At 43.4% G+C, this 13,503-nt stretch overlaps 2 non-coding genes across 2 annotated transcripts; one reads left to right on the top strand and one right to left on the bottom strand.

The window, feature by feature from the left end:
* Positions 1-10,474: 10,474 nt before the first annotated feature.
* On the top strand, positions 10,475-10,547 carry trnav-aac (transfer RNA valine (anticodon AAC)). Its single transcript has one exon. It is a non-coding gene; the product is annotated as a tRNA-Val (tRNA).
* Positions 10,548-12,662: 2,115 nt separating this feature from the next.
* On the bottom strand, positions 12,663-12,745 carry trnal-cag (transfer RNA leucine (anticodon CAG)). The gene has a single exon. It is a non-coding gene; the product is annotated as a tRNA-Leu (tRNA).
* Between the last annotated feature and the right edge of the window lie 758 nt (positions 12,746-13,503).

Genomic DNA, 13,503 nt, shown 5'->3' with positions numbered 1-13,503 from the left:
TGTACAGAATGTAATATAAGATATGTACTGAGTCCACCCCACCTTGTATTGTACAGAATGTAATATAAGTTATGTACTGAGTCCACCCCACCTTGTATTGTACAGAATGTAATATAAGTTATGTACTGAGTCCACCCCACCTTGTATTGTACAGAATGTAATATAAGATATGTACTGAGTCCACCCCACCTTGTATTGTACAGAATGTAATATAAGATATGTGCTGTGTCCACCCCACTTTGTATTGTACAGAATGTAATATAAGATATGTACTGAGTCCACCCCACCTTGTATTGTACAGAATGTAATATAAGATATGTGCTGTGTCCACCCCACTTTGTATTGTACAGAATGTAATATAAGATATGTACTGAGTCCACCCCACCTTGTATTGTACAGAATGTAATATAAGATATGTACTGAGTCCACCCCACCTTGTATTGTACAGAATGTAATATAAGTTATGTGCTGTGTCCACCCCACTTTGTATTGTACAGAATGTAATATAAGATATGTACTGAGTCCACCCCACCTTGTATTGTACAGAATGTAATATAAGATATGGACTGAGTCCACCCATCTTGTATTGTACAGAATGTAATATAAGTTATGTGCTGTGTCCACCCCACTGTGTATTGTACAGAATGTAATATAAGATATGTGCTGTGTCCACCCCACTTTGTATTGTACAGAATGTAATACAAGATATGTACTGAGTCCACCCCACCTTGTAATGTATAGAATGTAATATAAGAAATGTACTGAGTCCACCCCACCTTGTATTATACAGAATGTAATATAAGATATGTACTGAGTCCACCCCACCTTGTATTGTGCAGAATGTAATATAAGATATGTACTGAGTCCAACCACCTTGTATTGTACAGAATGTAATATAAGATATGTCCTGAGTCCACCCACCTTGTATTGTACAGAATGTAATATAAGATATGTACTGAGTCCACCCACCTTGTATTGTGCAGAATGTAATATAAGATATGTACTGAGTCCACCCCACCTTGTATTGTACAGAATGTAATATAAGATATGTACTGAGTCCACCCCACCTTTTATTGTACAGAATGTAATATAAGATATTTACTGAGTCCACCCCACCTTGTATTGCACAGAATTTGAAATTAGATATGTCGTGTGTTTTCTTTTGAAATAGCATGATCATAGTGTGTGCGATCTATTTTGTATTGTTTTGAACTGAAATTGCGACTTTTACACTGAACTGTATGTACCCTTAAATTTTATGAAATGAAGTATACTTTGAAATTTTTAAAAAGTTGCTGCTCAAAGGCGCTCCCTGCTGGTGAACAGAGTGAAATGTTCGAGTGAAACAGCCGTTCCGGCAGACACAGAAAGCTTTAAGTTTTGAGAAAGGATAAGAGTTGTCAACATGTTGAGCTGTCGGCTGGAAAGTTGAAAGAGCGGCCTTGAGCTAATTGCTCCAAAAGAGCACTCTCCCCTTCAAGCCGGAATTCAAACACTGATCGAAGGATGAATTTGCTTTGTGTTCTAGGTCAATTCAGCATCTTCCGCTCCACCAGATGAGCGATCGAAGGGAAGCAGTAAAGGTTTTTCTCTTTGGTGATTGTTCACCATGCGTCTTTTGACACTCCCGGACTCGTGGAGTCGCGTGGCCATGACCGAGACTGATTCGGTACCTGCTCATACCGCAGCGCTGTGGAAGTGTGAGCTGTTACTTTCTCTCCACACCCTGAGCCAGTGGAGCAATGGGTAACGTGTTTGACTCAAGGCCAGAAGTTTGCAAGTTTGCTTTCTAGATGGGTCATGTGCACGTTTTTTTTAATTACAAAATATATTTTGTTCCATAAAATTTAATAATCCACAGAGTTCAAAATAAATATTGCAATTTCAAATCAATGCAATTCAAAACAACATAAAGCAGAACGTGCATAGTATGATCCCAATATCGCAATTCAAACAAAGTACATATTTTATAATATATGGTGACCAATATCACGTGGGATGGCCTTACCCGGTTCCCTTTCCCCATCGAGCATTTGCGTCGGCCGCACTTCACTTCAGTGCGTCACGCAGCACGTACTCCTGGACTTCGGAATGTGCCAGTTGTCAACACTCGGTCGTGGGCTGCTCCCTCAGCTGAAAGGTCAAGAGGTTTCAGACAGGCCAAAGGGCCTACTTCACCGAGTTGGTGGTCTTCCAGCAGCAGTTGATATCTGTCTCGGTGTGTGTCCTGGGGAACAGTCCATAGATCACAACGTCCTGTGTTACCGCGGTGTTGGGGATGAACGGGACCGATACCAACGATTCTCTCTCCACACATTCTGATTGAAGGGTAAGTCCATCAGGAGACGGACGACGGTCTCCTGCCCGCCGCAGCCTCGAGGGCAGCTCACGGTGGTGCTGAGATTCTATCAGTGTTGGAAGGACTGCACTGGAAGGCCTTTCTCACCACCATCCAGGCTACAACCTGGTGGCTGTTCATCAGTTCCAGCGATGGATGTTCTGCCAAATGGCATCGACTATCTGGTCGAGGAACTGCCTGTTCGGAGCCTGCCTCTCCTTTCCCTGCCGGATCCCCGGAACGTTCCGTGCTGACCAAAGTGGTTCCTCCTCGGGAACTTCTTCACCTGGGACAGATGGGGGCGATGGTCCAGCTGGACGGGACGTCCTGCATCTGCTCCATCAGCATAGAAACTCAGTGAGCAGTGATTTTCCTCTTCTCAGCAGCATTCCTGATTACTGAGGTTTCCCGTTCTGCTGTTCTGGGGAATGAGGTGGGTCAAGTGGAGCAAGTATCAGGGGGGATCATTTAGGGAACAGCAATTATAATATCATGAGGTTTCGATTCGTGATGGACAAGGAAAGGAGCAATCTACAGTAAAAATACTTCATTGCAAGAGTGACAATTTCAGTGGGTTGAGAACGGATAAATTGGAATCAGAGATTGGCAGGCAAATTGTATTCGAGGAATGGGTGGCCTTTAAAGGGGAGATGGTACGGGTACAGTCTAGGTACATTCCCACGAGGGGGAAACGTAGGGCAACGAAAGGCAGCGTTCCCTGGATGACGAAAGAGATAGAGAGTAAGATGAAGTAGAGAAAGTGGGCTTATGACAGATAATACAAGTGAGAACCAGGGTAAATATGGAAACCTCAGAGGAGAAGTGAAAAATGAAGTAAGAGGGGCAAAGAGAATATGAGAGTAGACTGGCGGCTAACACAAAAGGGGAATCCAAAAGTTTTCTACAGGCAGATAATAGTAAACGGGTAGTAAGAAGAGGATGTGGCCGATTAGAGAACAAAAAGTAGGTTTACGCATGGCGGCAGAGGGCATGGCTGACGCACTAAATGAGCACTTTTGCATCTGTCTTTAACAAGGAAGAAGATGCTGCCAAAGTCACAGTAAAATGGGAGGTAGTTGAGATACTGGATGGGCTAAAAAATGATAAAGAGGAGGTACTAAAACGGCTGGCTGTGCTTAAAGTAGATAAGTCACCCGGTCCAGATGGGATGCATCCTTGGTTGCTGAGGGAAGTAAGGATGGAAATTGCTGAGTTAATGGCCATCAACGGAGGTGGTGCCAGTCGACTGGAGAACTGCAAATGTTACACCCTTGTTCAAAAAAAAGGAGTCAGGATAAAAGAATTAACTACAGGCCAGTGAGTTTAACCTCGGTGGTGGGGAAGCTTTTAGAAACAAATAATCCGGGACAAAATTAATAGCCACTTGGACAAGTGTGGATTAATAAAGGGACTAATTGGATAGCCCTTTCAAAGAGCTAGCACAGGTTCAGTGGGCAGAATGGCCTTCTCTTGTGCCGTACCTACTATTAAAATATGAAACTATGCACAAAACAACTTCAACGTCATAAACCTGAAAAAGAATGGCAGCCAGTATGGCAACAATCTTACTGAGGGACAAACTGGACATCTTACTGAGGTGCAAGGCGGCCATCTTACTGAGGGGCAAGGCAGCCAACTTACTGAGGAGCAAGGCAAACAACTTAACGGCGGGAAAGGGAGCAATGTCAAACAAATTGGCCTTCATGAAACTTAAACAAAATTGCCGACCTGATCCTGAAGCAAAATGACCACCAGGAAGGCAGCCATCTTACTGAGGGCCAAGGTGGAGCTTGTTATGATGAGAGAGACATAAGAACATAAGAACATAAGAAATTGGAGCAGGAGTAGGCCAATCGGCCCCTCGAGCCTGCTCCGCCATTCAATAAGATCATGGCTGATCTGATCCCAACCACAAATCTAAAGAACACAAGAAGTCGGAGCAGGACCCGGCCACATAGCCCCTGGGCCCTCTCCGCCACCCACAGGGCATTGACCGATCCGAACTCAGCTTCATGTCCAATTTCCTGCCCGCTCCCCATAACCCCTAATTCCCTTTACTTCTAGGAAACTGTCTATTTCTGTTTTAAATTTATCTAATGATGTAGCTTCCACAGCTTCCTGGGGCAGCAAATTCCACAGACCTACCACCCTCTGAGTGAAGAAGTTTCTCCTCATCTCAGTTTTGAAAGAGCAGCCCCTTATTCTAAGATTATGCCCCCTAGTTCTAGTTTCACCCATCTTTGGGAACATCCTTACTGCATCCACCCGATCAAGACCCTTCACAATCTTATATGTTTCAATAAGATCGCCTCTCATTCTTCTGAACTCCAATGAGTAGAGTCCCAATCTACTCAACCTCTCCTCATATGTCCGCCCCCTCATCCCCGGGATTAACCGAGTGAACCTTCTTTGTACTGCCTCGAGAGCAAGTATGTCTTTTCTTAAGTATGGAGACCAAAACTGTATGCAGTATTCCAGGTGCGGTCTCACCAATACCTTATATAACTGCAGCAATACCTCCTTGTTTTTATATTCTATCCCCCTAGCAATAAAAGCCAACATTCCGTTGGCTTTCTTGATCACCTGCTGCACCTGCATACCAACTTTTTGATTTTCTTGCACTAGGACCCCCAGATCCCTTTGTACTGCAGTACTTTCCAGTCTCTCGCCATTAAGAAAATAACTTGCTCTCTGATTTTTCCTGCCAAAGTGCATAACCTCACATTTTCCAATATTATATTGCATCTGCCAAATCTCCGCCCACTCACCCAGCCTGTCTATATCCCCTTGCAGGTTTTTTATGTCCTCCTCACTCTCTACTTTCCCTCCCATCTTTGTATCATCTGCAAATTTTGATATGTTGCACTCGGTCCCCTCCTCCAAATCGTTAATATAGATTGTAAAGAGTTGGGGACCCAGCACCGACCCCTGTGGAACACCACTGGTTACTGGTTGCCAGTCCGAAAATGAACCATTTATCCCAACTCTCTGCTTCCTGTTCGATAACCAATCCTCCACCCATGCCAGAATATTACCCCCAATCCCGTGATTTTTTATCTTAAGTAATAATCTTTTATGTGGCACCTTGTCGAATGCCTTCTGGAAGTCTAAATACACTATGTCCACTGGTTCCCCTTTATCCACCCTATACGTTATATCCTCGAAGAACTCAAGCAAATTTGTCAGACATGACTTCCCCTTCATAAAGCCATGCTGACTTTGTCCTATTAAATTATGCTTATCTAAATGTTCCGTTACTGTCTCCTTAACAATAGACTCCAAAATTTTACCCACCACAGATGTTAAGCTAACTGGCCTATAATTTCCAGCCTTCTGCCTACTACCCTTTTTAAATAACGGTGTTACATTAGCAGTTTTCCAATCTGCCGGGACCTCTCCTGAGTCCAGGGAATTTTGGAAAACTATCACCAAAGCATCCACAATCCCTACTGCCACTTCCCTCAAGACCCTCGGATGGAAGCCATCAGGTCCAGGGGATTTATCCGCCTTGAGTCCCATTATTTTACTGAGTACCATCTCCTGAGTGATTTTAATCGTATTTAGCTCCTCCCCCCCGAGAGTCCCCTGTTTGTCCAGTGTTGGGATATTCTTAGTGTCCTCTACTGTAAAGACTGAAACAAAATATTTGTTCAGCATTTTTGCCATCTCCATGTTTCCCACCATTAATTTCCCGGTCTCATCCTCGAAGGGACCTATGTTTGCCTTAGCCACCCTTTTTCTTTTTATATAACTATAGAAACTCTTGCTATCTGTTTTTATATTTTTTGCTAATTTCTTTTCATAATCTAACTTCCCTTTCTTAATCAATCCTTTAGTTACTTTTTGCTGTCTTTTGAAGAATTCCCAATCTTCTATCCTCCCACTAAGTTTGGCTACCTTATATGTCCTTGTTTTTAGTCGGATACTATCCTTGATTTCTTTACTTAGCCACGGATGGCTGTCATTTCTTTTACACCCTTTTTTCCTCATTGGAATATATTTATTTTGAAAGTTGTAAAATAACTCCCTAAATGAACACCACTGCTCATGTACCGTCTTACCCTTTAATCTATTTTCCCAGTCCACTTTAATCAATTCCGCTCTCATACCATCATAGTCTCCTTTATTCAAGCTCAGTACGCTTGTTTGAGAATCAACCTTCTCACCCTCTAATTGGATATGGAATTCAACCATGTTGTGGTCGCTCGTTCCAAGGGGATCCTTAACTAGGACATTATTAATTAATCCTGACTCATTTCACAGGACCAGGTCCAAGGTTGCCTGCCCCCTTGTAGGATCAGTTACATACTGCTCAAGAAATCCATCCCTGATGCACTCAATGAACTCGTCCTCAAGGCTGCTCTGCCCAATTTGATTTGTCCAGTTAATATGATAATTAAAATCCCCCATAATTATGGCTGTTCCCTTATTACATGCCCCGACTATCTCCTGATTCATACTTCTTCCAGCAGAGTTGCAACTATTAGGAGGCCTATATACTACGCCCACTAATGTTTTTTTTCCCTTATTATTCCTTATCTCCACCCAAACTCTTTCATTATCTTGATGCTTTGACCCAATATCATTTCTCTGTATTACAGTGATTCCTTCCTTTATTAACATAGCCACCCCACCTCCCCTTCCTTCCTGCCTGTCCTTCCTGATTGTTAAATACCCTGGCATATTTAATTCCCAGTCGTTGTCACCCTGCAGCCATGTTTCTGTAATGGCCACAAGATCATACCCATACGTAGTTATTTGTGCCGTTAACTCGTCCATTTTATTACGAATGCTACGTGCATTCAGATAAAGAACTTTCAAATCTGTTTTGTGACGCTTAGTTCCTGCTTTTTCCTTTTTTAACACTTTACCTTTTACTCCATACATTCTGTCCCTTCCTGTTACGCTTTCCTCTCTCTCCCTGCTCAGGTTCCCAACCCCCTGCCACTTTAGTTTAAACCCTCCCCAACAGCACTAGCAAACACTCCTCCTAGGACAGCGGTCCCGGCCCTGCCCAGGTGCAGACCATCCGGTTTGTACTGGTCCCACCTCCCCCAGAACCGTTTCCAGTGTCCCAGGAATTTGAATCCCTCCCCCTTGCACCATTCCTCTAGCCACGTATTCATTTGAAATATCCTCCTATTTCTACTCTGACTAGCACGTGGCACTGGCAGCAATCCTGAGATTACTACCTTTGAGGTCCTATTTTTTAATTTACCTCCTAACTCCCTATATTCTGCTTTTAGGACCTCATCCCCTTTTTTACCTATATCGTTGGTGCCTATGTGCACCACGACAGCTGGCTGTTCGCCCTCCCCCTCCAAAATGTTCTGTAGCCGCTCCGAGACATCCTTGATCCTTGCACCAGGGAGGCAACACACCATCCTGGAGTCTCGGTTGCGGCCGCAGAAACGCCTGTCTATTCCCCTTACAATTGAGTCCCCTATCACTATAGCTCTGCCACTCTTTTTCCTCCCAGCCTGTGCAGCAGAGCTACCCGTGGTGCTAGGAAGTTGGCTGCTGCTGCCTTCCCCTGATAAGTCAGCCCCCCCAACAGCATCCAAAGTGGCATATCTGTTTGAGAGGGGGATGGCCACAGGGGACCCCTGCACTACCTGCCTGCATCTCTTACTCTTCCTGGTGGTCACCCATTCACTTCCTGCCTGTATACCCTTTACCTGCGGTGTGACCAACTCGCTAAACGTGCTATCCACGAGTTTCTCTGCATCGCGGATGCTCCACAGTGAGTCCACCCGCAGCTCCAGCTCCGAGATACGATCGGTCAGTAGCTGCAGGTGGACACACTTCCCGCACACATGGTCGGCAGGGACACTGGTAGTGTCCATGACTTCCCACATCTTGCAGGAGGAGCATATCACGGGTGCGAGGTCTGCTGCCATGACTTGCCTTAGCTTAGTTACCCCTTTTAAATTACTAGGGACCTAGGTTCACTAAAAAAAACCACTATCTGCTATAAAACCTGCAGATCTTCCCTTTCTTATTACTTTACTTACAGTAAAATGGTAGAAATACTCACCTGAACCTACTCACCAATCAGCTGCCTCCCCTGTGCCGCGTCACTTTCTGACTGGTGACGTCACCCCGAACTCTGCCGCTGGTCTCAGAGTCTCGCTCTCAGAGTGAGCTCTGGTCTCGCTCTCTCCGCGCTGTTTGGACGGAGAGGGTTTATTTGCTGTTCCTGTTAAATTACAGTTGCATTATAGTTAAAGATACAAACTGAGTGAGATTGGCAGTAGTTGATGTTTAACACAAAGACAGCGGTGCAGTGAAGGAATTAAACACCAAAACGTGAACTTCTGCTGAAAAAAAAGGATTAACGTTTGTTTTTTTTTTGATGTAATGTTCACGGCGAAGGAGAGAATAGACAATCGGACGAAAGGTCAAATTAGCCATTTTGTGTATAGAATGCAATTCTAGCTTCTATTAAATAAATCAGAGTAAAATTGGACTCAATGTGACTGTAGTTCTGATCTGGGATGGTGTTTATTTCTCCATTATTATTTAATCTGAAACAATAACAGTATTTGTAACTGTAACAAAGCAGAAGAGTGCTGCGGGACCCTGTCACACAGTAACACAGCAAAAGGGGTAAGAGTACAGTCTGATTTATCACAGAATCCAGCAGCTCACTGGGAAAGTTACACATGGTGCAGATGGAGGAGCAGAAAGGTACAAAGTGATTTTACACTTTAATTTGGGGCAATGACGTTTTATCTCCACGAGGTTTAATTTTATCATTAACTTAATGGTCTCTTTTTCCTCAAGAAACTTCAAGCACAGACCACGACTTCATAAAGAAAACAATCAGTTATTATTAATACACAAGAAAAATTGACATTAGAATTTGAACAACATCTTGGGTTTATGCCCGATTTAGAATTGCTTTAACACCAATAAAACAACACATTCTGAATTCTAAAAATGTCTAACCGTTTGGAAACCAAATGTCTATCTTAGACGAAGCCCATAACGAAAGTTATATCCTCATTTGAGGCTAATTCGGGATTTTAATGACTTTGACATTTTTTCGCTGTGACTTGTATAGTTTCGATCGATGAAATGTTCGTCAAAAGAGTCAGTGTAAAGAGAGTTAGCAGCTCATGTTTTCCCGAGACACTTCCTTCAGCCCTGAGACCGAAACGTTTGTCGTTTCCGTAGTGTAGCGGTTATCATGTTCACCAGTTACACGCACAAAGTCCCCGATTTGACCTCGGAGGGAAGCATTTTGTTGGGATTTTCTCCCCATAAACCTCCAGGGTCGAGTTTCTTCAAGCGTGAAAGGGGCTACAAACATTTTTAAATTTAACAGCGGCTGCACCAGATTCCTGGTATAATAAGCATTAAACATTTTTAAGCAGACTCCCAAAATACAATATGTAAAATGGGAAGGGAGAAAAGTTCATGACATGCAAAGCACAAAGATTTATAAACGTTTTAATTGTCACTTGGCAAACAAGTTAGCATTTCCTTCAGTGTGCAACAGAACGTATTAATGGCGATTAAAAAAAACATTAAGTGTCTCACAGACTTGAATTAGTTTTGTGCAATGAACTATTCCCAACGACTAGGGAACACTGCATCAAACATATATATTTAAGTATATAATACGTACACGTACATAAAAAAATCTCTGCCCCGAGTAGACCTTGTGGCGCAACGGTCGGCCACCCAGGGACGAAAATTGCACCTTTTTTCCCAATTTAGGATTTATCGCCTCATTCTGATCGCCCTGAAGCCGGTGCCAGGTTTTAATTCCTGATCTGCAGTAACTGGGAGCACTTTAAATGGCTCCGATCTCTTAATCTCATTTCAAGTTTTCTCATGTGTGATTTGGCTGCAAGAAAACACTCTGTGAACAATGTCATCTGAGCATGCCTGATTCGCCATAATTTACACTGCGATCGGATATCAGGCACATGAAAAAAAAACAGTGAAATGTTTGTGTGGGCGCGATGCTCTGGGATTCCCTGCCTGACCATCGCCACCGATCCTTCTCTGCAGCCTTCCTAAATACAGCGCAGTAAATGTATCCCTTTGAAATCAGCTCCTGGACAGTAATACGGAAATTAGTTTGGCTGATGGGTTATATCCCTAACACAGGTACACAGACATCAGGTTTCCGTAGTGTAGTGGTCATCACGTTCGCCTAACACGCGAAAAGTCCCCGGTTCGAAACCGGGCGGAAACATTTTGTAACCTTGTCCCCATTAAAAATGATTAAATATTTAACGATTCACACTGGTGGTCAAGTGTGAACAAAGTCCATTTCTCCCAGCCCTGTTAATGCAGTCCGCTGAGAGCAGGAGATAAATGCCAGCGTGATATTGGGGGTGAAGGCTGCTTCCAATGCTGTCTCACACCCGGTGGGATCTGGCGGAGATTTGATAAGCCCGATCTATTCAACCAATAAACGAAACGGTGTTTGAGAAACATTCATATGTATAATAACATCCAAGATCCTGTCATCAGGGTGCATGGCGCAAAAATCAGACTCCAGATCAAAAGGGAGCGGCGTCACTGTTTCTTTCACCGCTCACATGAGACTGGATAATTCCCGAATTAAGATTTTAATTGCTTTTTCACAAATAAAACAGATGTTTGATTTAAACCCTGACTCAGTACCTACCCAGTGGCAGGGAGGGGAGCGCCTGATACCCTCATTTATTTCATGCAACAAACTGACACGAACACTGGTATTGATTCAAAATCGACCTGCAGATGGACACACACAGAAAAAAGACAACCACAGAAACAGGCATATATATATATATATATATATATATATATGCATATATATATCTGTGTATAGCGCCTTTAACGTGGTCAGACGATTTAAGCTCGGTGAACTTGCTTCAGCTTTCTGAACTGTACTTGTCCATCCTTCAGAGGTCACGGGAAATATATTTTTTGCCTTTCGAAAAAAGACGCGAAAAGCAGAGACATGTTTTGTTTTCAACACGGCTGGTGAAATGGCCGGACTATCATAAATTAGGAGTCGCCTTTGAAACGTTGAAAGGAGACTACCTAAAAATCACTGAGTGCAAATTTAAAATCAGGGTTACTATTTATTTAAGTCTGAAAGAAATAACAATCAACATGTCAGTCAGTGCCCGCGGTGAGACGGTGTCGCACTTGTTTGCTGCGAAGTTCACCGCTGGGCTAAAGTTGACGTTCACAGAACGCGAACCCACTCAATGTGCAGGATAAGCTCATAACCAACAGGTCCCGTCAACGTCAAACACCTCCTTTCTTGTTCAATAGAGGGAGCAGAGGATTGCACATCATCAGACGCCAGCAACTTTAAGAAATGGAACAGATAAAGGCACAGATGCAAGTTCCAAATCTTTTCAATGCAAAGTTATTTCACTTTACATAAAGTGCCGTGAGGCTGAAAACGGGCCCCAGATGATTTGCGTTCACTCGTGACTTGTTTTCCAATGTTTTTCCGTCAGGTTTGCAATTCAATTTGTATTCGATATTGAAGATATTTCAGGATGATTGCACAACATACCATGTGTAAAGCAACCATCTTGATAACTTCAATCATCACACACTCCACATCGACGCTGCAGAGGCCCCAGCACCCCTTTCAATATTGTTTTTCTTAACTCATAGTTTTCGAAAGGGAATTGGATAAACGCTTGGATGGAAACATTTTCAGGGCTATGGGGAAACAGCAGGCGAGTAGGACTAACTGGACAACACTTTCAGAGCTGTCCAGTCATGCCCACAATACTAGTCTCCCTGATAAATACTGAAGCAAAGTGATTATTTAATATTTCTGCCACTTCGCTGTCATTGCCTGTGAGTTTGTCGTGTGTATCCCTTAATGGCCCGATTCCTATCCGAAATTTGCTTTGGCTGTTGATGTGTCCAGAATACTTTGCTTTTTTGATATTCCTTTTTGCCTTTCTAATAGTTCTTTAGACTTCTTTCCCAGTCTTTTCACATTCCCCTCTCTCCTTTATTGTCTAGTGTGTGCCTTTTTCTTTAGTTTCAATTTTGCCCTTATTTCTTTATTCATCCCTGGTGTGTCATTTCTGGATAGTTTGTTCTTGCTTTTTAGTGGGAGAAATTTCTCCTGGACTCTATTGATCACCGTTTTAAATGTTTCCCACTGCTGTTCTTTTTCTTTGTCCAGGTTAATAATATGTCAACCATTTCACCGTTCGAAACTTCTCAAGTCACATCTCCATGACAAAGCCAGTTGCTTTTGTGGGAGGACCGAATCAACTTGGTGGAAAAATCAGCTGCAGCCCAATCCACAAATAAAATATTTCCACGTAATGGTAAAAATAAGAAATGTCAGAAGTGGGATTTGAACCCACGCCTCCAGAAAAGACTGCGTCCTGAACGCAGCGCCTTAGACCGCTCGGCCATCCTGACTGCCGATTTCCCTTTTCATTCTGCATCATTTCTGCACTGTTGGACAGTGAAAGCAGCATAAATATTTAAAATGGTGCTCACCCAACGTGGGGCTCGAACCCACGACCCTGATATTAAAAGTCGCATGTTCCACCGACTGAGCGAGCCGGACCGAAGTACACCTAACCGCCGTATCTGTTATTGTAGCAATCAGGAGAAAGATTCCATTTCAAATTATTGTAATTAATTCTGAGGGACAGGATAAACTGTCACTTCGAAAGCCAGGGACAAATCAAGGACAGTCAGCATGGATTTGTTCAGGGGAGGTCGTGTCTGACTAACCCGATTGAATTTTTCGAGGAGGTGACAAGAAGGATCGATGAGGGTCCCGCAATTGATGTAGTCTGCATGGATTTTAGAAAGGCTTTTGAAAAATTCCCACATGGCAGATTGGGCAAAAAAGTAAAAGCCCATGGGATCCAAGGGAATGTGGCTTGTTGGATCCAAAATTGGCACAGTGACAGGAAGCAAAGGGTAATGATCGACGGGTGCTTTGTGGCTGGAAGGCTGTTTCCAGTCGGGTGCCGCAGGGCTCGATACTTGGTCCTTTGCTTTTTGTGCTCTACATTAACGATTTGGACTTTAACGAAGGGGGCATGATTAAGAAATTTGCGAGTGACACAAAAATAGGCCGTGTGGTTAATAGCGAGGAGGAAAGCCGTGGACTGTGGGGGTTCAGGCAATTTTCAGATAACAAAGCACTCAAACTATCTCTGAAC

The sequence above is a fragment of the Heptranchias perlo genome, unplaced genomic scaffold (assembly GCF_035084215.1).
Source record: "Heptranchias perlo isolate sHepPer1 unplaced genomic scaffold, sHepPer1.hap1 HAP1_SCAFFOLD_47, whole genome shotgun sequence".
Taxonomy (NCBI): domain Eukaryota; kingdom Metazoa; phylum Chordata; class Chondrichthyes; order Hexanchiformes; family Hexanchidae; genus Heptranchias; species Heptranchias perlo.
Note: the sequence above shows the minus strand (reverse complement) of the source record. Positions and strands in the feature narration are given on the sequence as shown.